This window comes from Zingiber officinale, chromosome 6A (assembly GCF_018446385.1).
Source record: "Zingiber officinale cultivar Zhangliang chromosome 6A, Zo_v1.1, whole genome shotgun sequence".
NCBI lineage: Eukaryota > Viridiplantae > Streptophyta > Magnoliopsida > Zingiberales > Zingiberaceae > Zingiber > Zingiber officinale.
Window position 1 is genome coordinate 51,485,912 of NC_055997.1, and position 23,880 is coordinate 51,509,791.

General features: G+C 40.5%; 1 long non-coding RNA gene across 1 annotated transcript; it reads right to left on the minus strand.

The window, feature by feature from the left end:
• Positions 1-15,347: 15,347 nt before the first annotated feature.
• LOC121993936 lies at positions 15,348-15,720 on the minus strand. The gene is made up of 3 exons (XR_006115500.1): positions 15,623-15,720; positions 15,475-15,550; positions 15,348-15,388 (listed from the first exon to the last, which is right to left on the minus strand). It is a non-coding gene; the product is annotated as an uncharacterized LOC121993936 (long non-coding RNA).
• Between the last annotated feature and the right edge of the window lie 8,160 nt (positions 15,721-23,880).

Consider the following 23,880-nt stretch of genomic DNA (forward strand, 5'->3'; position numbering starts at 1 on the left):
CACTTAAGGCCTTGGCCTTTTCTTTCTTTTCTTTATCTTTCTTATACTTTTCTTTAACTCAAAATTTGTAACTGAAATGCTTAATGAAAAATCTACATTGCAATGCATATTAAAAATCTGCACATGCACTACTTAACAAAAATCTGCACATGCTCTACTCAATAAAATCAGCACTACTCTTCTCAATAAAAATCTGCATACTAGCTTAACCAAAAATCTATACTGCATACTTTAAAAATGAGGACTGTTCTTGCCCAATGCATAGCATAAAAAGATCTAACCAGCAAGCTTAAGGCAAGGCTGTTCCAACTAATTAAGAAAGCATCAGAAACTAAATCTGAAACTGATATCTTATACTTAAATCATAATTCAAGTTTTCACTTTTTACCTCAGAATGAACTTGAGCTCAATGACAGTGAAATTCAAATGAACTACGCTTGAAGTCAATGCTATAGTTGCAATAGATCACAATGTCCTGGTCCAAATATCCCTAGGTGGCTATGCTAATGAGTGAAACTTCTAACCATGACAGCTTCCATGCACTCACATTCTAGTAAAGTCTTCAGTAAAGCTATACCAAGCAATGAAAGCAACATAGTAAACCTAAAGATAATCAAGTAGATCTTGAGATAAAACTCTATCTAAATAACAAAATTTCCATCTGACGTTGCTTCTCTTTCCATTACTCTATATCCAGATTCCTTGATCTTCACTAAATCTACCTAGGCAACCAATCTAAATTACCAAAGCCCTAGGAACCATCTTGTACAACATGTTCCGAAATCAAACAGGAAATCTAAATCCCTAGCAAATCTGAAATTCTTGTACAGCATATTCTGAAAATAACCGAATGCCTAGCAACCAAAATTCTTGTACAACATGAACCGAAAACAAAGAAGGAATGTACAGCTTAATCCGAATCAAAGAAGGAGAACTATAGCATGTTTCGAAATCAAAGAAGCCTAACAACCATCCTGCTAAAAGGCTACTGCATACAAAGGAACTCCAATCTAAATCTTATGAAGGCAAATTCAGGTTCAATACAGCAGCAAACAAAGGAACACAAACCTAAATTCTACATGTTCCAAAAGCATGAAAGGGAGGCTAAATCCCTAACCATAATTTCTGTGCAACACAATCCAAAACAAAGAAGGAAACTAAAACTCGAAACTAATTCTCCTGTTCTTCATGCTTAAACTAAATCAATCCTTCTCTTCTTTCTTTATGGCTCACGGCAGCAAACAAAACCAAGAAAGAATCAACAATAGAAATTAAAATCCCTAGCAGCAAGCTACAAAAATCAACACAGTAGCAAGCTTCGGAATTCATGAACACAAAGATCCGAAACCTCAAATTCACAGCAACAAGACAGAAAACCTCAGAACTACTCTTACCGCAGGTGAGTGAGCAACTTACCTTGGGTTTCTTGGACTTACAGCCGGAAAGAGAGACCTAGGGTTTCGGATAGATGAGAATCCCAGCGGCTTCTTTGCACTCGCGTGCTCTCCACGACGAGAGGGCCATGGTTGGATGAAGACCGGCAGGAAAAAGGCCTAGCTCCGTCGCCTTCTCCGCCCGAACAGTGGAGTCTCCGCCGTTCGCGAGAGAGGAGGAGAAGAGAGGTTTGGGAGTTTTTGGTCACGGGAACATCAAGCCCTAATTTTTCTCTTTATAACTCTAATCTTCCTATTAACCTCTTTAAGTAAGTTTGTTACCCTTTCCTAAACAGAACCGGCCGCTGGATCAGCTAGTCAGTCGCTCCGCTTAAAACCCGAGTTGAGCCGGAGATCGCCGGGTCGAGCCTCGGCTCAGCCATTTTCCGGAACCTTTTTATTAAACGCTCCTAACTACTACTTAAATGTATTTCATTCCATAATTGATTAACAAAACATTTGCAGACCAGTTGGTTGGCTGAGTTCGGTTAAGACTCGGGTCAAGTCTGAGGTCCATGGTTCGAATCTCGACTTGGACATTTTTTTGTCAAAACTTCTTTCGTCTAGTAAAAATACCAAACGACCTCCAAAAATTGTATAAAAATACTCTTAAAATTTCTAAAAATCTCTAGAATATTTCTAAAGTATTTCTAAATATTTTTAAGAACTTTTAGAACTCCTAATGAGGAAAATTGGGTCGTTACACCAAGTACCATATTTAGACACTTGGATCCCATTTCGAACCTTTCAAAAGTTTTCTTGAGTCGCTCGACTTGACCTTTCAAATCGGAATTTTCTTTCTCGAGTTTTTCAACTTGAGTCGAAGTTCCAACTTGAACTTGGTTAGTCGAGTCACTCAAGCTAACTTGTTGCTTAAGGTGGTCTATTTCCTTAAGTAACAAGTTATTTTGTTTTTCCGATTTTGCTAATTTTTTAAACAAGTATTTAACTACTTTAAGTAAATTTGACTTTGAATAAATCGTTACCATATTCGGATCTTCCGATCCGGTGCTTCTCTCGGAATCGTACTCGTCCTCGGACTCGGAGTCGGAATCTTCATTTCTTGCCATAAATGCAAGATGGCTTGAGTGCTTTGTTTGTTCCGTGTCGGATTCGGCGGAAGAGGTTTCGTCCCAAGTCGCTTGAAGTGCCTTCTTCCGTCTTGTCGATTTGGGTCGTTCTTCTTTCCGATTTGGGCATTCATTTTTGAAATGCCCCTTTTTGTTGCATCCATAACAAATCATTTCTTATTTGTTTTGGATCTGGTTCAGTGGAGTCTTTTTGGTATTTCTTCTGAACTTTTTCTTAGTCAACAATCTTCGGACCATGTTGACTAGTTCTTCTTCGTTTGTTGAGTCTGAGTCTGACTCGCTTTCAGACTCGATCTTCGTTTTTGATTTTGTCTCTTTGCTTGAACCTGCATACAAAGCAACTCCTTTCTCGACATGGCTCATGTTAGATTGCTCGTGTAATTCCAACTCGCAAAACAATTCATCTAATTTAAGAATTGAAATATCTTTGGAAACTTTGTACGCATCTACAATTGATGCCCACAAAGCATTCCTCGGAAAAGCGTTTAGAGTGTACCTTATCGTATCGCGATTTTTGAGTTCGTGTCCGATCAGGTGAAGACCGTTGAGGATGTCCTTTAGTCGGGCGTGTAGTTGTGAGGCCGTCTCTCCAGGAAACATTTTTATATTAAGTAAATTATTTAAAAGAAGATCTCGTTTGTTTACCTTTGAGTCGTTGGTTCCTTCGTGTAATTTGACTAGTGAGTCCCACAAGTCTTTGGCGTTGTCGTAGGGACCAACTCGGTTCAACTCCTCCATCGTAAGTCCGCACTGAATGGTGTTGATCGTCTTGTAGTTCAGTTGTGCCTTCTTGATCATTTGGGGAGTCCATTCTTCTGGTTCTATTGTTGTTCCATCCTTCGTTGGGGGAGTATATCCTTTCAAAATTGTGAACCAGAGCTCAATGTCGAACTTCAAGTAACACTCCATTCTATTCTTCCAGTGGAGGTCGAACCGTGCTATAGCCTTCTTGATATGAGTTCGACATCCTTGCAAAACAGAAAAAAAAAGTAGTTCCAAGACTTTTGTCTTAGGATTAGTAGTGCTTGACAAATAAAAAATAATGAAAAGAAAATATTTTAAAAGTTGCTTTGAAATTCGATTAAGAAATTTCAGAGCTAACCCGCTCTGATACCAATTGATAGGATCGAGTAGCGCGATAGAGGGGGGGGGGTGAATATCGCGTTCTTTTAAAACTAATCGTTTCTTTGAAATCAAAGTCGTGCACAGTGGAAAGTAAATAGAGACAGTTTGTTTACTTCGTTCGGAGCCTAGCTCGACTCATACTCGAAGGCCCGCGGTCCTTGACCGCACTGATGGGCAAAACACTAAAACTCTTCTCTCTGAAGTCCTCGGAGAGAAGCAGATCGTACAGGTACAATAGAATAAGATAGTAACAAGCCTACTATCTTATTTGCAATCAAGTGAAAAAAAAAATATATATACCGACAAATGAATCGAAGATTTTGCGTAGGTCGGTGCTTTCGAATGACGCAGTTTGCTGTACTGATGAAGATAAGTCGCTTGCAGAACAGTAACTTGTGATCAGAAAAGTTGTTCATGGCCTCTGACCTCGAGCCTTAATTTATAGGTGCACTGAGGTTCGGTTGATCGATCCCTCTGTTCGGTCGACCGAACCAGCTCCAATCACCCACAGCTGTAGTCTGACGCTGGCTCGTAAATTCTGCATTAACTGGCCTTCAATGGTTCGATCGACCGAACCCTTTTATCGGTCGACCGAACAAGGTTTTTCCTTGTTCACTGAAATCTGCCGAGATCACCCTTTAATGCTGATTAAATGCTGATTGAATCGGTCGACCGATCCCCAGGTTCGGTCGACCGATCAGCTTCTATTTCCTTTGCTGTTGATCGGTGCTGATGATCTGTCCTGTGCTGAGTCACTATGGTTCGGTCGACCGATCTTCTGGTTTGGTTCACCGATCAAGCTTTTGACCGGACTGAACTCTGCTTTGCCTGATTTGAACCGATCTCTGGTCTGAGTCAAGCTGGTTCGGTCGACCAATCCTCCTGTTTGGTCGACCGATCAAGCCGAATCTACATAACAGAGTTTAAACAATATTCCTGCAAAATAAGTGTTAGCACAGTAATATAATGCATGAGTAATATAGACAGTAGAGCTGTCTTGATCTCAACTTGGAAACCTTCCTGGTTTCTTCAGTTGGATCAGTGACCTAAGGTTGTTCCCTCTGGGAACCCGACCTCACTGTCGCTCCTCCAGTGTCATGCCCCGGAGGAGTCCTTGTCCGAGAAAATTTCGGCAGCATCTCGCCTATACGGTGGACAATTTGAAACTTTTCTACATCCTCATATACCTCAGCCATATGCGGCTGGAATAATAACATGTAAATAAACCATCACCACGCAGTTTATATAAATATAAGCAAACCAAAGCAGTAATACCATGACTCAAAATCAACCCTACTCAACTACACTCGTAAAGCTCAAATCCGATGAACTCACCTCTTCTACCGTCCAGGCAGGCATGTAGTAGAGTAAATCCAAATCATACAAAAAATCCATCAAACGATAAGAATCCATACAATACCCATAAGTAAAACAATACAAGACTAAAAACAAAGTCTGATAGAGAACTAAGATAAAATAACAACTCAAGACCAGCAGAGGACTAGCACTACGTGCAATGGGGACTAGCGACTGGAACTGCTCCGGACAGCCTCAACCTGAAAATATAACAACAATGGAGGCGGGGTGAGTCCAACACTCAGCAGGTACAACTGATATGCAAAATAAAGTAAATAACAGACAACACTAATCATGCGTACAGTCTCCTAAATACGAGAAGGATAAATGCAACTGAAACAAAAATAGGAGAAAACTGTACTAACCAGGATCAAGGTAAAAAGGTAACAAGTCATCACACCGAAGGTGTCATAATCCTGTATGCATGTCAATCAAATGCATTCATATAAATGCAGCAAGTAAATGCAGCAAACAGAAACAATAAATGCATCATGCATATGATGCCAATGACATGGTCACCCCTGACGCCAGTCAGCCATCTCACACACAATGGTGAGTCCGAGTGGGTAGGGCTGTGACAACCGTGCACTCTGACATCACTGCTCCTGATGAGTGACCGAGTGAACGGGATGCTGTCGGAGTACACACATACTCCTACCTCGGAATAATAAATGGGGGAGCGCAATGCTCTCATCTCCCGGTACACGATAACGGGGAGAACTCTCTGTCGGCTACTACGCTGAGTCACACTACCCATGAGCGGACCAACGGAGCTAAACAAAGTCCAACTGCCTGCCGGCTACAACGCTACTACACTAAACCAATGGAGCCAAACAGAGCGGAACTGTCTGCCGGCTACCACGCTGAGTCACCAGACCGACGGAGCAAAACAGCAGAACTGCCACACACCTGTCTGATATACCACTAACCCATGAGTGGTGGTGTGTACAGATACATGTAACTGGTGATGCGCTCACAATAATGGAGCAGACAACCGCACAACATGCAATCATGCAAGATGATGCATGACTCTTAACATGGCAATATCATGAATAGCATAGCAAGATCCATACATAAATAAAAGGTGTACCACAAGTCAATGTATCAGATGGAAGGTATACAAATAGATAGGGTATCAAATAAACCCTTGGTCCTGAACATAATGTATCATATGGTTGGGTCACTACCTAAAGCATGTATGGTCAGATAAATAATAACATGCAGTGCATAATAAGTAAACAAGCAACATGTAACAGATCATGTAATGACCAACCGAAACAAATGGAAAACACAATTATTGCTATATGTTAAACACATTATTATGCATATCAAAAGACATAAGTCAAAGTACCCGCCTCCAATAGGAAAAGTCCAATCGGTCCAAATCCGACGTCGAGATATTCGTCTCGCGTCAAAGTCCTGTGTATTAAACATAAGGGCTAGTTTAGCTAATTCTATCATACCAAAATTAGCCAAATTAAATTCTAATCCAATTTAAGAAGTTATAAATTGGATCCAACAAATCCACCCAACACAATTAACGAACCTTAATTAAATAAAATCAATTGGTCAACTAGGGTTAGTTCCTTAACCCTAATCATTTCTTATCGCCCCAATAACCCTATCCTTTTCATAGCTAGAATTAAATCTAGTTCGTATTCAAAATTACCTCCTCCACTTACCTAATTCTGAAGCCTCAACCGATAACGTTGCTGCCGGAACAGAGGTAGTTGCTGGAACCTAAGCAATAACCTGCGGTTCACTGTCTATATCAAAATAGAGCTTAAGAAATCATCACACTAATGATAACATAATTCTAGATCAATCTGTGCACCTCACCTTCAATCACAACCAAGGAAATTTACTGCCGGAGAGGATTAGCGCCTGGAAATCAGGTACTCCACAGCACAAAATCCTGGTAGAACAAACCCTCAGTGCTGGAATCAAAGGAATCAAGAAGAAGATCAAGACTAGGACTCGGCAGAACCTGGTGGCCGGTGAAGGTGGGTCGGCGATCGGAGATAGGGCTCACGGTGGCCGGTTGTGTCTCGAGAAGAAGATGAAGAGAGCAGTGTCGGCTCTGTGAGTTGCAGCCGGCGGTGGATCTAGGGCACGGCGGCGGGTCGGAGTGGCGGCGACGCGACTAGGGCTCGACGACGGGCCAACGCTAGGGCACAGAGGCAGTCGTTGGAGCTCTTGTGGCCGATGCTCGGCGTCGGCTGTGGTGGCGGCTCAGGAAAGAAAAAGGAAGGAGAAGAGAAGTGCTCGGTGACGAAGAAGGAGAAGAGGAAAGGATCGGTGAGGCTTTAATCGCGAGGGAGAGGGTGGCGGTTAGGGCAAGGATAGAAAAGGGCGGCGTCGGGAAGAAAAAGGGAGCGGCTCGGGTGCGCGAGGGACAGAAGCGGAGGAATTAAGGAAAAGAGAAAATAATATAAAAAGAAAAAGGAAGTTAAGAAATAAACATTTCCTCGCTTAAATGGGTAGCCCAAACATGCTTTTCCCAGGCCCTATTTCTATCCCCGTTAACTCTTCCATACAAGCTCCAAAAAATTCTCGAAAAATTTCCAAAAATTCTGGAAAATTCCCTTATTAATATTCGCCTATTTTCGGTATTTTACATTCTCCCCCACTAATAAAAATTTGGTTCCCAAATTTCGTTATCTACCATCAGCAAATACTAACAACAGATATAAAGTATAAATGCTGAACGGTAAATTAAATCACATACCTCAAGTGAAAAGATGGGGGTATCGAGCTCGGATAGTATCCTCGAGCTCCCAAGTAGCCTCCTCATCCGAATGATGCTGCCATCCGACTTTAACCAGCCGGATAGTCTTGTTCCGCAACTGACGCTCTTTTCGGTCCAAAATCCGTACCAGAACCTCCTCATAAGTAATGCCAGGCTGAACTGGAACTGGAATATCTGTCAGCACATGCGTCGGGTCAGGTACATATCTCCGCAGCATAGATACGTGGAATACATCGTGGACGCCTGCCAGGGACGGTGGTAGTGCTAGCTGGTAAGCTACTGCTCCGATCCTCTCCAAGATCTCGAAAGGGCCAATGTACCGCGGAGCTAGCTTACCTCTGAGGCCAAATCTCTTCACCCTTTTCGTGGGTGAAACTCGCAGAAATACATGGTCACCAACAGAGAACTCTAGTGGTCTGCGTCTCCGATCAGCATAACTCTTCTGGCGGTCCTGCGCCTCTGACATCCTCCGTCTGATAGTACGGACCAACTCTGCATCCTGCTGAACTCTATGAGGTCCCAACAACTGGGCCTCTCCAACCTCATCCCATAGGACGGGTGTCCGACAAGGTCTACCATACAACGCCTCAAACGGTGCCATCTGGATAGCCGAATGAATGTTGTTGTTATAGGTAAACTCTACCAACGGCAGATGGTCCTCCCAACTGCCTCCGAAATCCATAACACATGACCTCAGCAGATCCTCTAAAGTCTAAATAGTCCGCTCTAACTGTCCATCTGTCTGTGGATGGAAAGCTGTACTGAAACGGAGCTGTGTGCCCAAGGCCTGCTACAGACTCTGCCAGAAACGAGACGTGAACCGTGGATCTCTATCCGAAATGATACTTAGTGGAACACCATGTAGTCTGATGATCTCCCGACAATACAGATCTGCTAATCGATCCAGGGAATCAGTCCTCCGGATCGCTAAGAAGTGCGCGGATTTGGTTAATCGATCAACGATTACCCAAATCGCGTCATGACCTCGTCGTGTCCTCGGCAAACCCACCACAAAGTCCATGGTAATGTGATCCCACTTCCACTCAGGAATAGGAATCCGCTGAAGTAATCCTGCAGGTCTCTGATGCTCAGCCTTCACCTGCTGACAAACAAGACATCTAGCTACGAAATCCACGATGTCTTTCTTCATACCGTTCCACCAATAGGAACGCCTCAAGTCTCGATACATACTGGTCCCGCCTGGATAGATCGCAAATCGAGAACGATGAGCCTCCTGATGTATCTCCTGTAAGACCGGATGAGACTGAGGTATGCACAATCTGTCTCGGAAGTATATAATACCCTCCTCATCTCGTGTAAACTCAGTCTGCTGCCCGGAAGCTATCTGACTACTAATGAACTACAAATGCTGATCACCAGCCTGTGCCTCACTGATCCTCGTCCTGATCGACGACTGAGCAACCATGGTAACAAGAATACCCTGCTCTGTATGTCCCTGCTCCTCAAGGTCTAACTCGAAGAAACCCTGAATCAAGTCCGTGATTGAAGTCCGGTGGCAAGCCAAAGTCCCTCTGGACTTCTTGCTGAGTGCATCGGCAACCACATTAGCTTTCCCCGGGTGGTAGCTAATGGTACAATCGTAGTCCTTCAGGAACTCTATCCATCTCCTCTGTCGAAGATTAAGCTCCTTTTGGGTAAAAATGTATTTGAGACTCTTATGATCAGTGAGAATCTCAAATGTAATGTCGTACAGATGATGACGCCAAATCTTCAAAGCATATATGATGGCGGCTAACTCCAGGTCATGAACTGGGTAGTTTTTCTCATGCTCCTTCAGCTGACGAGAAGCATAAGAGACTACTCGCCGTCACAGCAGTAATAAAGACTAAACCCAGAGAGAAGCGCCTGTAGAGTACAAACCGTCCTTCCGTAAGGTAAAACCAAACCGAGCCGACACTAATCTCCGCCTCAGCTCCTGGCTCACAATCCTCGGACCACATGAACTTCACGCCTTTCCGGGTCAGTCAGTGGCATAGCAATACACGAGAAACCCTCGACAAAATGTCGGTAATATCCGCCAATCCTAAAATCATGGATCTCGAATCGACTTCTACCGCTCCCAACCGGTGACACCGATCTTCTGAGGGTCTACTGAAATACCTCTGCTAGAGACCACGTGTCCCAGAAAACCGACTGAGGATAGCCAGAACGCACACTTGCTGAACTTCGCGTACAACTGATGTCGTCAAAGAATCTCCAAAACTGTGCGAAGATGTTGTGCGTGCTCCTCCTCGGAATGAGAGTAGACCAATATGTCATCAATGAAGACGATAACAAATTGATCCAAATACTCCAGAAAGATGCAGTTCATCAGGTCCATGAATACCGCTGGAGCATTGGTAAGTCCAAATGGCATTGCCAAAAACTCATAATGACCGTATCAGGTACGAAAAGCTGTCTTCTGAATATCTGAGTCTCTGACTCTCAGCTGATGATATCCGGATTACAGATCAATCTTAGAATACACTAAAGTACCTCTGAGATGATCAAACAAATCCTCGATCCGTGGTAGAGGATATTTATTTCTGACGGTCACTGCATTCAGCTGTCTGTAGTCAATACATAACCTCATGGTGCCGTCCTTTTTCTTGACAAATAATACCGGAGAACCCCATGGAGAAACACTAGGGAGAATAAATCCCCTATCCAAAAGCTCCTGGAGTTGAACCTTCAGCTCGTTCAACTCTTTTGGTGCCATACGATAAGGAGCTTTCGATGCCGGTGCGGTCCCTGGAATCAGCTCAATAGCGAACTCGACTTACCTTCTAGGAGGCAATCTTGGCAGCTCCTCTGGAAATACATCTGGGTACTCCCGGACTACAGGAACCTCGGAGAGCTGCGAACTACTGCTGTCCTCAGTACTAATCAAAGATAACAGAAAACCCTGACAGCCATGTGACAGCAGCTTCTGAGCCTGAATCGCCGAAATGATCGATATGCCGTCATCTCTGATGCCAGTGAAATCCCACGAGGGTTGGTTCGGAGGCCGGAAGGTGACCACCCTCGTCTGGCAATCAATGGTAGCATGATATACTGACAGCCAATCCATGCCAAGAATGATATCAAACTCGACCATCTACAATACTAGAAGATCTACCGTAAGTATCATGTTGCCAAAGTCTAACGGGCAACCTTTGACCTCCTAGGTGACGTCTAAAGTATCACCGGACGGTAGGGAGATGGTCAATCGCTGCAGTCTAAAAGTAGGTAATCTACCAATCTCCCGCATAAAGGTACGGGATATAAAAGAATGCGAGCTACCAGTATCAATCAATATATCAGCGGAAAATACATAAATGGAAATCATACCACGGAAAACAGATCCGTCGGCTCGCTACGCATCCTCTCTGGTAATCGCATGTATACGACCAGTCTCTGGCGGAGGAGGAGGTAATGCTGCCAGCAGCTGCTGCGGCTGGGCAGAAGCCTGCCACTGAGGCGGTGCTGGATAATGTGCCAGAGAAGACTGAGAGGATGGTGACTGATACTGTGTAGCTGGCTGGGACTGAGTCTGGTACTGGCCTAAAGGCTGAGGCTGCATCTGATACTGCCCCTGCGTCGGATAATAAAGTCCCGGAACAGAACTCTGGGGTGTTATGGAAGCACTGGAGTACTCCTGTCCAAGCATGCTAAATGCAGCTGCTGCAGGTGAAGCACTCCGCTGTTGGCCATGCGAAGGTTGGGCTCTTCACCCTCCTCGATAAGTTCCGGACTGACTGGACTGTCCTCCATGATCAGACCCTCCGGAAGTCATATGCTGAGTCTTCTGCGGACAATCTCGGCTCTGGTGCCCAGGCAGTTTGCAATAAAAGCAAACTGACTGTCCCAGAGAGCAGGCTGAGGTGACATGATCTCTAGACCCACATCTGAAACAACGAATGTCGCTGGCAGGTTGTTTCTGGTTTTGCTGGGAAGACCGGAAACGTCCTGAAGAAGACTGTCCTGATTTCTGAGGCTTATGTGCTACCCCAGATGTACCATGATCTGACCGACTACGCCTGCTCTGCGGTGGTGTAGCCTGAGGCTGCTGGATCTGCCCAAATGTCTGACCCAGCTGTTTCCTTTTTCTGTTTGGAAATGCTCTCTACTGCGCTGACTCAATCAATAGGGCTTTGTCTAAAGTCTCCAGATAGGAAGTGGTACCAAGACTGGCAAGTCTTACTTGCAAATGTCCATCCAACCCCTGAATGAACTGCTGCATACGCTAACTGTCCTCAGCAACAAGCTCTGGACAAAATCTGGTCAATCTGTCAAACTCTGCATTATACTCAGTCACTGTCCGATTGTTCTGTCGCAGACTCAGGAAATCCTGCCGGCGAGCCATCTGATAAGCTCGTGGAAAGAAACGGCTCTCGAAAGCCTCTCTGAATCTGGCCCAAGTGATGTTCTGATCACCGATGATGGAACACTGGGTAAGCCACCAGGTGTCAGCCGCGTCCCGTAAATGAAAAGCAGCCAGCTTTGCTTTCTCCCACTCGGAGCAAGCCATATAGAAGAAGGTCCGCTCCATAGTCTCAATCCAAGACAGGGCCACACTCGGATCTCAGTCTCCTCGGAAGAGTGTGAATCGACTCTTCATCGACTCTGCCAACACTCGAATCCTTGCTCGTGCCGCGACAAAGTCAGTGAGGTGTGTCAAAATGACTGTCGGAACTGGCGGAACCACTGGAGCTGGTGCTACAGCTGGTACCACTGCATAAACTGGAGGAGGTACTCTCGGTGCTGCTGGGTAAACTGGAGCATAAGCCGTCGGTGGTACTGCTGGGTGAACATAGGTGGTCGCGGCTGGATGTACGGTAGGCAATGGTACCAGATGTGGAGCAGCCGGTATCCCTAATGCAGGTGTTGCTGGGTACACCGTATGTACTGGGGGCACAGGTGCTGCTGGTGCCGGATACACGGTGGGTCCAGGTGGCGGTGGTGTCGGGTACGCCGTAGGATGCACTGGAGCAGGTGTCGAGTATGCCAATGGTACCCCTGACGGTACCGTAAATACCGTAGCAGTGGATACCGTCGGTGCAGCCGAAGTAGGTATCTCTAAAGAAGCCATCGGGGTCTGAGAGCTCGACGCACCCGCAGTACCCTGAGTCTGTCCCTGGCTGACAGGCTCATCAAGAGAAGGCATCTCTGGCATATCCAGAGATCCCGCGGTCCTCGTACGTGGTCGTCCAGCGCCACGTCTCGCAGCAATACGCGTAGATCGCCTATATCTGTTAAATTAAATCACAGATATTACTACCAGTATAACAATTATAAAATAGACATCATACCTATTTGCTGTCTAGAGATGTTCCGTCGCTGTCCAGTCCCCATATTGACCTCGGAATTCCGTACAAGAAAATCACCGGAAATCCATATAAATCCGAAACAAATACCCGACTTGCTCAAAAATCCAGAACATCAAAAGCAGGTATCCATAACCTGCTCTGATACTAATAAATTGGTATCAGATAAATCTCGAAAATCCAACACATGGAAACCAAACAAGTATCGCCTAAACTTGGCGCTCTGATACCAAATAAATTGGTATCAGGTTATCCCAAATATCCAAAATATGAAAACAAAGATCGTAAAACTTGGCTCTGATACCAAATAAATTGTCACGCTCCGGAGGAGTCCCTGTTCGAGAAAATTTCGGCAGCATCTCCCCTGTACGGTGGACAATCTGAAACTTTTCTACATCCTTATATACCTCAGCCACATACGGCTGGAATAATAACATGTAAATAAACCATCACCACGCAGTTTATATAAATACAAGCAAACCAAAGCAGTAATACCATGACTCAAAATCAACCCTACTTAACTACACTCGTAAAGCTCAAATCCGATGAACTCACCTCTTCTACCGTCCAGGCAGGCACGTAGTAGAGTAAATCCAAATCATACCAAAAATCCATCAAACGATAAAAATCCATACAATACCCATAAGTAAAACAATACAAGACTAAAAACAAAGTCTGATAGAGAACTAAGATAAAATAACAACTCAAGACCAGTAGAGGACTAGCACTACGTGCAATGGGGACTAGCGACTGGAACTGCTCCGGACAGCCTCAACCTGAAAATATAACAACAATGGAGGCGGGGTGAGTCCAACACTCAGCAGGTACAACTGATATGCAAAATAAAGTAAATAACAGACAACACTTATCATGCGTACAGTCTTCTGAATACGAGAAGGATAAATGCAACTGAAACAAAAATAGGAGAAAACTGTACTAACCAGGATCAAGGTAAAAAGGTAACAGGTCGTCAGACCGAAGGTGTCATAATCCTGTATGTATGTCAATCAAATGCATTCATATAAATGCAGCAAGTAAATGCAGCAAACAGAAACAATAAATGCATCATGCATATGATGCCAATGACATGGTCACCCCTGACGCCAGTCAGCCATCTCACACACAATGGTGAGTCCGAGTGGGTAGGGCTGTGACAACTGTGCACTCTGACATCACTGCTCCTGATGAGTGACCGAGTGAACGGGATGCTGTCGGAGTACACACATACTCCTACCTCGGAATAATAAATGGGGGAGCGCAATGCTCTCATCTCCCGGTACACGATAACGGGGAGGACTCTCTGCCGGCTACTACGCTGAGTCACACTACCCATGAGCGGACCAACGGAGCTAAACAAAGTCCAACTGCCTGCCGGCTACAACGTTGCTACACTAAACCAATGGAGCCAAACAGAGAGGAACTGTCTGCCGGCTACCATGCTGAGTCACCAGACCCACGGAGCCAAACAGCAGAACTGCCACACACCTGTCTGATATACCACTAACCCATGAGTGGTGGTGTGTACAGATACATGTAACTGGCGATGCGCTCACAATAATGGAGCAGACAACCACACAGCATGCAATCATGCAAGATGATGCATGACTCTAAACATGGCAATATCATGAATAGCATAGCAAGATCCATACATAAATAAAAGGTGTAGCACAAGTCAATGTATCAGATGGAAGGTACACAAATAGATAGGTTATCAAATAAACCCTAGGTCCTGAACATAATGTATCATATGGTTGGGTCACTACCTAAAGTATGTATGGTCAGATAAATAATAACATGCAGTGCATAATAAGTAAACAAGCAACATGTAACAGATCATGTAGTGACCAACTGAAACAAATGGAAAACACAATCATTGTTATATGTTAAACACATTATTATGCATATCAAAAGACATAAGTCAAAGTACCCGCCTCCAATAGGAAAAGTCCAATCGGTCCAAATCCGACGTCGAGATACTCGTCTCGCGTCAAAGTCCTGTGTATTAAACATAAGGTCTAGTTTAGCTAATTCTATCATACCAAAATTAGCCAAATTAAATTCTAATCCAATTTAAGAAGTTATAAATTGGATCCAACTAATCCACCCAGCACAATTAACGAACCTTAATTAAATAAAATCAATTGGTCAACTAGGGTTAGTTCCTTAACCCTAATCATTTCTTATCGCCCCAATAACCCTATCCTTTTCATAGCTAGAATTAAATCTAGTTCGTATTCAAAATTACCTCCTCCACTTACCTAATTCTGAAGCCTCAACCGATAACGTTGCTGCCGGAACAGAGGTAGTTGCTGGAACCCAAGCAATAACCTGCGGTTCACTATCTATATCAAAATAAGCTTAAGAAATCATCACACTGATGATAACATAATTCTAGATCAATCTGTGCACCTCACCTTCAATCACAGCCAAGGCAATTTACTGCCGGAGAGGATTAGCACCTGGAAATCAGGTACTCCACAGCACAAAATCCTGGTAGAACAAACCCTCAGTGCTAGAATCAAAGGAATTAAGAAGAAGATCAAGACTAGGACTCGGAAGAACCTGGTGGCCGGTGAAGGTGGGTCGGCGATCGGAGATAGGGCTCGCGGTGGCCGGTTGTGTCTCGAGAAGAAGATGAAGAGAGCAGTGTCGGCTCTGTGAGTTACAGCCGACGGTGGATCTAGGGCACGACGGTGGGTCGGAGTGGCGGCGACGCGACTAGGGCTCGGCGGCGGGCCAACGCTAGGGCACATAGGCAGTCGCTGGAGCTCTTGTGGCCGATGCTCGACGTCGGCTGTGGTGGCGGCTCAGGAAAGAAAAAGGAAGGAGAAGAGAAGTGCTCGGTGATGAAGAAGGAGAAGAGGAAAGGATCGGTGAGGCTTTATTCGCGAGGGAGAGGGCGGCGGTTAGGGCAAGGAGAGAAAAGGGCAGCGTCGGGAAGAAATAGGGAGCGGCTCGGGTGCGCGAGGGAGAGAAGCAGAGGAATTAAGGAAAAGAGAAAATAAAATAAAAAGAACAAGGAATTTAAGAAATAAACATTTCCTCGCTTAAATGGGTAGTCCAAACAGGCTTTTCCCGGGCCCTATTTCTATCCCCGTTAACTCGTCCATACGAGCTCCGAAAAATCCCGAAAAATTTCCAAAAATTCTGGAAAATTTCCTTATTAATATTCACCTATTTTCGGTATTTTACATCCAGTTTGCTTACCTCAACCTACCTGTCAAACTTTGATCCTCCAGATCCAGTTTGGACTTTTCACTCATCCTTGATCGACTCCCGAGGACTTTTCTCTTGATCTTCAGTCCTCCAGACTTCTCGATCATACCACCAAGCATTGGATCCCCTTGACCTGCTTGGACTTGCACTTAGGTTCCACGATGTGCTAAGACTTTTCTGCCTAGCCTCCAGCTAGGACTTTCTCGGTTGAGTAAACATCCTGCACACTCAGTCAACTTGTTAGATCATAACAAGACTTAACTTGAACCTTTGACAACATCAAAACTTAGGTTTGATTCTGGTGCAGTTTGCACCAACACCTTTTAGGAACACGACTTCACTGTCGCTCTTCTAGTTGCTTACCTCAACGTACTGCCAAACGTTGATCCTCCAAATCTATTAAACTTTTCACTTAGCCTTGATCGACTCGCCAGGACTTTCTCTCGATCTTTGGTCCTCCAGACCTCTCGATCTCACTGCCAAGTGTTGGGTCCTCTTGACCCAATTGATCTTTCCACCTGGGTTTCATGATCTGCTAAGACTTTAATTGCCCAGCCTCCAACTAGATCTTTCCCGATTCAGTAAACAACCTGCACACTTAGTCAACTTGTTAGATCATAACAAGACTTAACTTGATCCTTTGACAACATCAAAACTTAGGTTTGATTCTGGTACAACTTGCACCAACATTTAACACACACGTCAAAACCATGATCATACCGATCATTTGAGGCATTTGATTCTTCTGAGTCAGAGGATGATGGGGATAAAGACTTCTTCTTCTTACCCTTTCCCTTTTTTTTCCACAAGGGCTACTTCTCTTGATCTATGGGCTTCTCCATCTAGCCCTTCAACTCTAGTTTCATGGAGCTCCATTGTTGAAAAGAATTCATCTAGAGATTATTTCTCTAGATCTCTTGAGATGTAGAATGAATCTACAATGGACATCCATATAGTGGTTCTTGGGAAAACATTGATGGCTTTCATTATGATGTCTCTTTTTGTAAGTGTCTCACCTACACTTGTTAGTCCATTTAAGATTTCTTTAATTCTAGAATGTACAGTAGATACCTTTTCTCCTTTCTCAAGCTTGATATTATTGAGTTGAGTTCGGAGAAGGTCCCTTCTTTCTAATTTCACTTCTGATGTCCCTTCATGAAGCTCCACTAGTTTTTCCCATAATTCCTTGGCGCTTGAATAATTTTCAACCCTTGTTACTTCTTGTTGAGAAAGGACATTTAGTAGATGATGTATTACTTTTGAATTTGCTAAATGTTCTTCCCTTTACTTTTTTGTTCCATCTTATTTTCTCTAGTAGCTCATTGTTTTGATCCCTAGGTATTTCAAAACCATTTTCTATGATTAGCATAATATCAAAATTGATTTTAAAAAATACCTCCATTCTCTTCTTCCACTAAGAAAAATCTCCTTCGAATTTGGGTGGATGGATGCTTGAGTCGACTATGTGTTGATGTTGCCCTTCTTGGTGATTAGTCTATTGAACGACATCCTCACTCTGATATCACTTGTTGGGGATCTTATGGTCGGCTAGAAGGGGGGTTGAATAGCTAAGTCACCCCAAGTCAAAAACTTCTCTATAAGAAGGTTAGTGCGTAGCGGAATATACTAAAACAAAAGCAATGAAAGCAAACAAGAAAGAACACAAACGTTAACACGATTCCTTTATGTGGTTCGGAGATTACTTGCTCCTACTCCACATCTTGTCCTTCAGGTGGGCGAACCCTTAATCATTCGGTGGATTTGTCCCTGACAATCTCTGGCTTGATCTTACTCCTTATCGGTGGAGTACAACCTCTCACAATGCTCTCTTCCTCTTACAAGATGGAACTTAGGTTTAGGTGGAAGAGAATGACTTGGAAGCTTTGGGCAAAGACTTAGGAGTTATTCAACAAGAATGAGTAACCTCCTTCATGCCCCAAAGCTTCCCTTAAATAAGAGGAGAGAGTTGATCACAATATCAACTCAACTCGACATCAGTTGACGGGTCCATGCACCAGTCGACTGATGTAGCCGTTAGACACAGCCAATGGCTCTCTGCAAAACTCATTTTCTACCAATGGCAATATACCAGTCAACTGGTGTCAACACCAGTCAACTGGTCTTCGCAACCAATAAGCACAGAACCTTTCTGTGCTCTTCGTGAATTTGGACCAATCGACTGGTACCTTACATTCACTCACACTCATCCTTTTCGGAGTCACCCTTAAAGCCCTCTTCCTCGGCCTTTATCCCTTAGATGCAATCGAGCCCACAACTCCTCTCCATGCCATCCTTCACGTTGCCTTGAAGTCCGCTTCCCTTGGCTTCATTCCATTTCTCCTCGTTCGGCGATCCCTCAGATGTCTTCGACACCATCCTTCATCGACTCAAGGATCTAAGCCCTTGGATAACCTTTTGCTCATGTGTTTCACCAAGTCCTGCAAGATTCAAACACATATCAAATACATATAAAAGCCTAACTTAAACTATTTGAAACACACATTAAAATCATGATCGTACTGATCAATCCTAGGTCGATTGCACCAACAAGTTCGTCAAGGAAGCTTTATCGAAGACATGTATAGGTTGAATCTTATGTATTCTACCTGGTGCACTAGACTTAGTAGATCTGACCGAAGCTACCCCAGTAAATCATGGTCTAGTTAGACCAAAACTTAGTATTAAGTTTTTTGGGCAAGAATATTTTAGAAAGTACTCAGCAAGTGGTCTACTGTTGATACACAAGGTCATATGCCTCGCCACTAAACTAAAAACTTATCCTTAGGAAGTCTGCTTAATTAACCCAAAGCTAAGCTTGAATCTAACATGGATTGAACAACTTTTTCAAAATTTTTAATAATTTAAATCTAATTAACTTAATTTAAATTTAGATGAAGTAACTAAACAAGTTAAAACTTTAAATAAAAATTAATTAAAATTTAATTAAAACTATAATAAATTAAAATATAAGATATAATTTAAAATTAAAATAATTTAAAACTTAAATTAAATTAACATTAACTTTAGAACTTAAATAAAGACAAACTAAATCAACTTTAAATTGAAACTAAATTAATTATTAATTAATTAATCTCATTAAATTTAATCAATTAATAAACTATATTAATCAACTTAATCAATTCAATATCAATAATTAATCTAAAATTAACAATTATTCAATCTCAAAGAAATTTCAACTAAAACTATCACATTGCTTAATTAAATCTAAAATTGATTAATTAAGCAAAAGTCTAAACTCTAATTCAAACTCCAATTAAAAGTTAATTCATAATCAATAAATAATATAATAAAAACACCAAATAAAATTTAATTCAAAATTAATAAATAATTTTTAATACCTTAAATAAATTAAACATAATTTAAATTAAAATTAATTATAATTTAAAGTTTAATGAAAACTTATTTAAAAACATAAAATTAAACATTAATTAAAACTTAAACGTAAATTAATTTAAAACTTAAAAATGTAAACTTAAATCTAAATTAAGGTAATTAAAACTAAATAAATTATTATTTATTAATTAATTGCTAAATAATTTTAAATTAATTAAATTAATAATTAATCTTTAAAATTTAATACACATAATTAACTCTTAATGAATGTCAACTTGAAACTTTAATTAAATAACATTAATCAATAAATTTTATAAATTAATAAAATTAATCTGAACTAGTTCAAAACATAATTCTAAATCCTTAAGTCCAAAAGTAATTCATAATAAAACTCAAATTTTGACTTAACTTCATAATTTGATAACTTAATTAATTAAACATAATCTTTAACTAATTTAATTTAATATACATGATTAATCTTTAATGAATTTCAACTTTAATCAACAAATAAAGTACTTTAATCTTAAGCAAAATTAAATTAATTTAGAAATCAATCTATATAAATTTACCATAACAATTAAAATTAATTCTTAAACCAATTAATAATCAGAAATCAACTTAACCTTAAATTAATTTTTAATTAATTAACTATCTTTAACAATTAACCTTAAAATTTCTAAACTAAACATAAGTTAATAAATTAATAAACAATATTAATTTAGTTAATTCATAAAATAATAATGTTACCATTAACTTAATCTTAATCCAATTTCAATTCAAACTCAATTTTAACTCAATTCAAATTACAACTCAAAATTAATAAAGTCATATCACACAACTATAGAATTACCATATTTGATAATTTAGAATGGGTGAGATGCTAAAGTCAATTAACAATATTTTTGAAAACTTATAAATCTATTTTTAAAATTTTTTTGATTGATTGATGATTGATTTGTTGATCATTACCTAAGTTTTTTTGATGTTTAAGTAAATCTTGACCCTTAGAACATCATCTAAGACTCTAGAATGAGTGGGAGAGACTCTATTGAAAGATATATTTTTAACATTATTTCTTCAAAATCATACTTTTAAAAACATTTTAAAAAAATCATAGTTTGAAAAATACTTTGACAATTTCTTTGAGAATTTATGAAAAGGATGTTTGCTAAAAACTCTTTGCGTATCTTTTTGAAAGAAACTCTTATTCCTTGACAAATATTTTTAGAAATAATTTTGAAAATTTTGCAAGCATTAATTCTTCTATATCTTGGATTTTGCAAAAATATTTTAATCCTTGAAATGTCTTTTTAAAAAATATTCTTGAAAATTTTACTAAATGAATTCTTTGAAAATTCCATGATTTTTTTTTTGAAATTACCTTGGAAATATTTTTCAAAGTATCTTTGAATTTTTTTTGAAAATGATTCCTTCAAAAGAATTCTTGAAATTATGAACACATGTTTTTCAAAATTTGAATCATGATCATTTTGAAAACCCTAAATACATCTTATTTTGAAATCTAAAATAGTTCTATCTTCTCATAACTTATCTTTTGAAAACTTACAAAGATTTCAAAATCACCTTGGAAATATTATATTTAAGATTTTCAAGCTATTTTGTTACTTGTTGTTCAAGTTACCCCTATTTTTGATGTATGTCAAAAGGAGAGAGATAGTGAATTCAGGGGGAGAGTTAAGTAAAAATTGCCTATTTATTTTTGCATATATTAACTTAACTATGAATCTTGGTTTCCAAACATCAAAAATGGAGAGATTGTTGGTGCAGGGCATACTAGAATCGAACCTGAGTTTTGATGTTATCAAAGGTTCAAGTTAAATCTTGTTGTGATCTAACAAGTTGACTGAGTCTACATGCTGTTTACTCAATCTGGAGAAATTCTTAACAGATCATGGAAGCCAGATAGAAAGACCAAGTGAGTCGAGGGGATTGAACACTTGTAGGGGAAGCTCGATAGGTTTGGAGGACCAAAGATCGAGAGAAAGTCTTGGGTGGCTGATGAAATGCTAAGCGGTAAAGTCCAAATAAGTCTGGAGGACCATGTTTGGCAGGTAGGTTGAGGTAAGCAATTAGAAGAGCAATAGTGAGGTCGTGTTCCGGAAGGGAACAAATCCTAAGTCGCTGATCCAACTGAAAAAACTGGGAAGGTTTCACAGTTTAGATCAAGATAGTTTTACTGTCTAATACTACTCATGCATCAAATATAATATTACTATGTTAACCTTTGTTTTGTAGGATTATATTGTCTAACACTATTTTGTAGATCCGGCCTGATAAGTTGACTAAACACAGGGATCGATCGATCAAACCATGGACTCAGACCAAAGATCACATCAGAGCAGAACAAGGAAAGTTCAATCGAAGTTTGATCGGTCTATCGAATAAGAGGATCGGTCGACCGAACCTTGATGATATGACACAGATCAAACCGAGCCAAAGTAGAGAAGGAAACCTGGCTGATTAGTCGATCGAACTAGAGGATTGGTCGACTGAATGATCATCGCATTAAAGGCACATTAATGAAGAATCTCGACGAACTGGGAAAGTGCACCATTCGATCGACCGAACAAGGTGATCGGTTGACCGAACCATTCAATGTCATCAATACCTTAGATCATATCTTAGCAATGAATGAAGGGAGTGGGTTTGATCGAATGCAAAAGTAGATGAAGGAAGGTAAGCAACCGAGATTCACTAAGGTACGTTCTTAATGCATTCCCTAGAAATACAAAATGGGCATCACTAGTAGATGCCTTCTATATCTCTAAGGACTTAGAATCTCTTACATTAGAAGAATTATTTTCAAATTTTGATGTGCATGAATTGAGATGTGTAGGTATGAAGGAGCCGAAGCACAACATCGCCTTCAAGGCAATGAGAGACGAACATGAGTTAAAATCCTCTCTCAACGACGAAGAAATGGTAATGATGGTAAGGCATTTTAAAAATTATTTAAAATAAGAAAAGCTAACCATCCGCAGGGTAGAAAGAAAAGGATAATCAGATGCTACCACTGCAACGAATAAGGGAAAGTTAAGGACAACTTCCCTAAGCTAAGGAACAAGGACAAGGACAAAGGAAAGAAGTCTTTCCAAACGAACAAGTACAAGACTTTAAAGGCGGCGTGGGATGAAACATCGTCCGAATTGGAAGTTGAGGTTTTCTCCGGGCTTGTGTTGATGGCAAGTCATCAAGACAAATATGAAGAAAGCTCTTTCGAAATAAGTCTCGAGAGCATCGATGAAGGAGGAGCAACATCGGAAGAAAGTAGTGGTTCAGGGGGAGCCACGGACAACGATATCGACAAGATAAGTCAGGTACGATCTCTTCCTCTTGGTAAAATATTTAAATTTATAAAATTATTATCTAAAGATTGTTGTAAATTAGAAAAAAAAAAATTAAAGAACTAAAAGGAATTCTAGCAAAATCTTGTCCATTAGAAGTTTTTGATAAATTAAAGCTAGAAAATGACAATCTACAAAAAGAAATAAAAGACTTGAAAAATCATACATGCACATATAGTACAAATATTAGAAGATATAATTTAAACTGATATTTAAAATATCATAAAGGGAAAATTAGAAATATTTCAAAAAAATATGTCCCTAAAAAATTTCTAATTAACCCATTTGGAAGGAACCTTTATTGGCTTCCAAAGTCTTGTCTTAATTAAAAGTTCAATTGGACTTAGGGCTTTCAGAGAGTACATTAAACGTTTAATTTTCTTATGCGGCTTTGTCTAGAAATTGGTTGTTGCTCCAATAACCAAGAAGGCCTAGTACCTCGTCAATGTCGGGAAGCCAAGTATTGAAATAAAATATTTAATTCACTAACTAATAGAGCATTAAAATTTAAATTATAGAATGCTTTAATAGTTACTCAAATTTTTTTAAAAAATTCTAAAATTTTTCTATGCAAATTTGTATAACCTCTTATTTTTTATCTTAAAGTTTTTTTTTGTGCTTTACCAAAATGTATTTCACATGTTGCACAAACTTTTAAAAAAAACTTAGAAAATTTTTCTTTAGATTTTTTTAACTTAGAAATTTTTTTTACTTAAAGTTTTTTTTAAAATCAGATTTACTTTACCAAAACTTCTACAAAAATTAATTCTTAAAAACTTGTTTAGATGAGAAAATTTTTCATTTTTACTTACAAAATTTTTCTAAAATTATTACAATTTTTAGAGCTATCAAAATTGTTCTCAATATTTCCAAAATCAAAGTTTA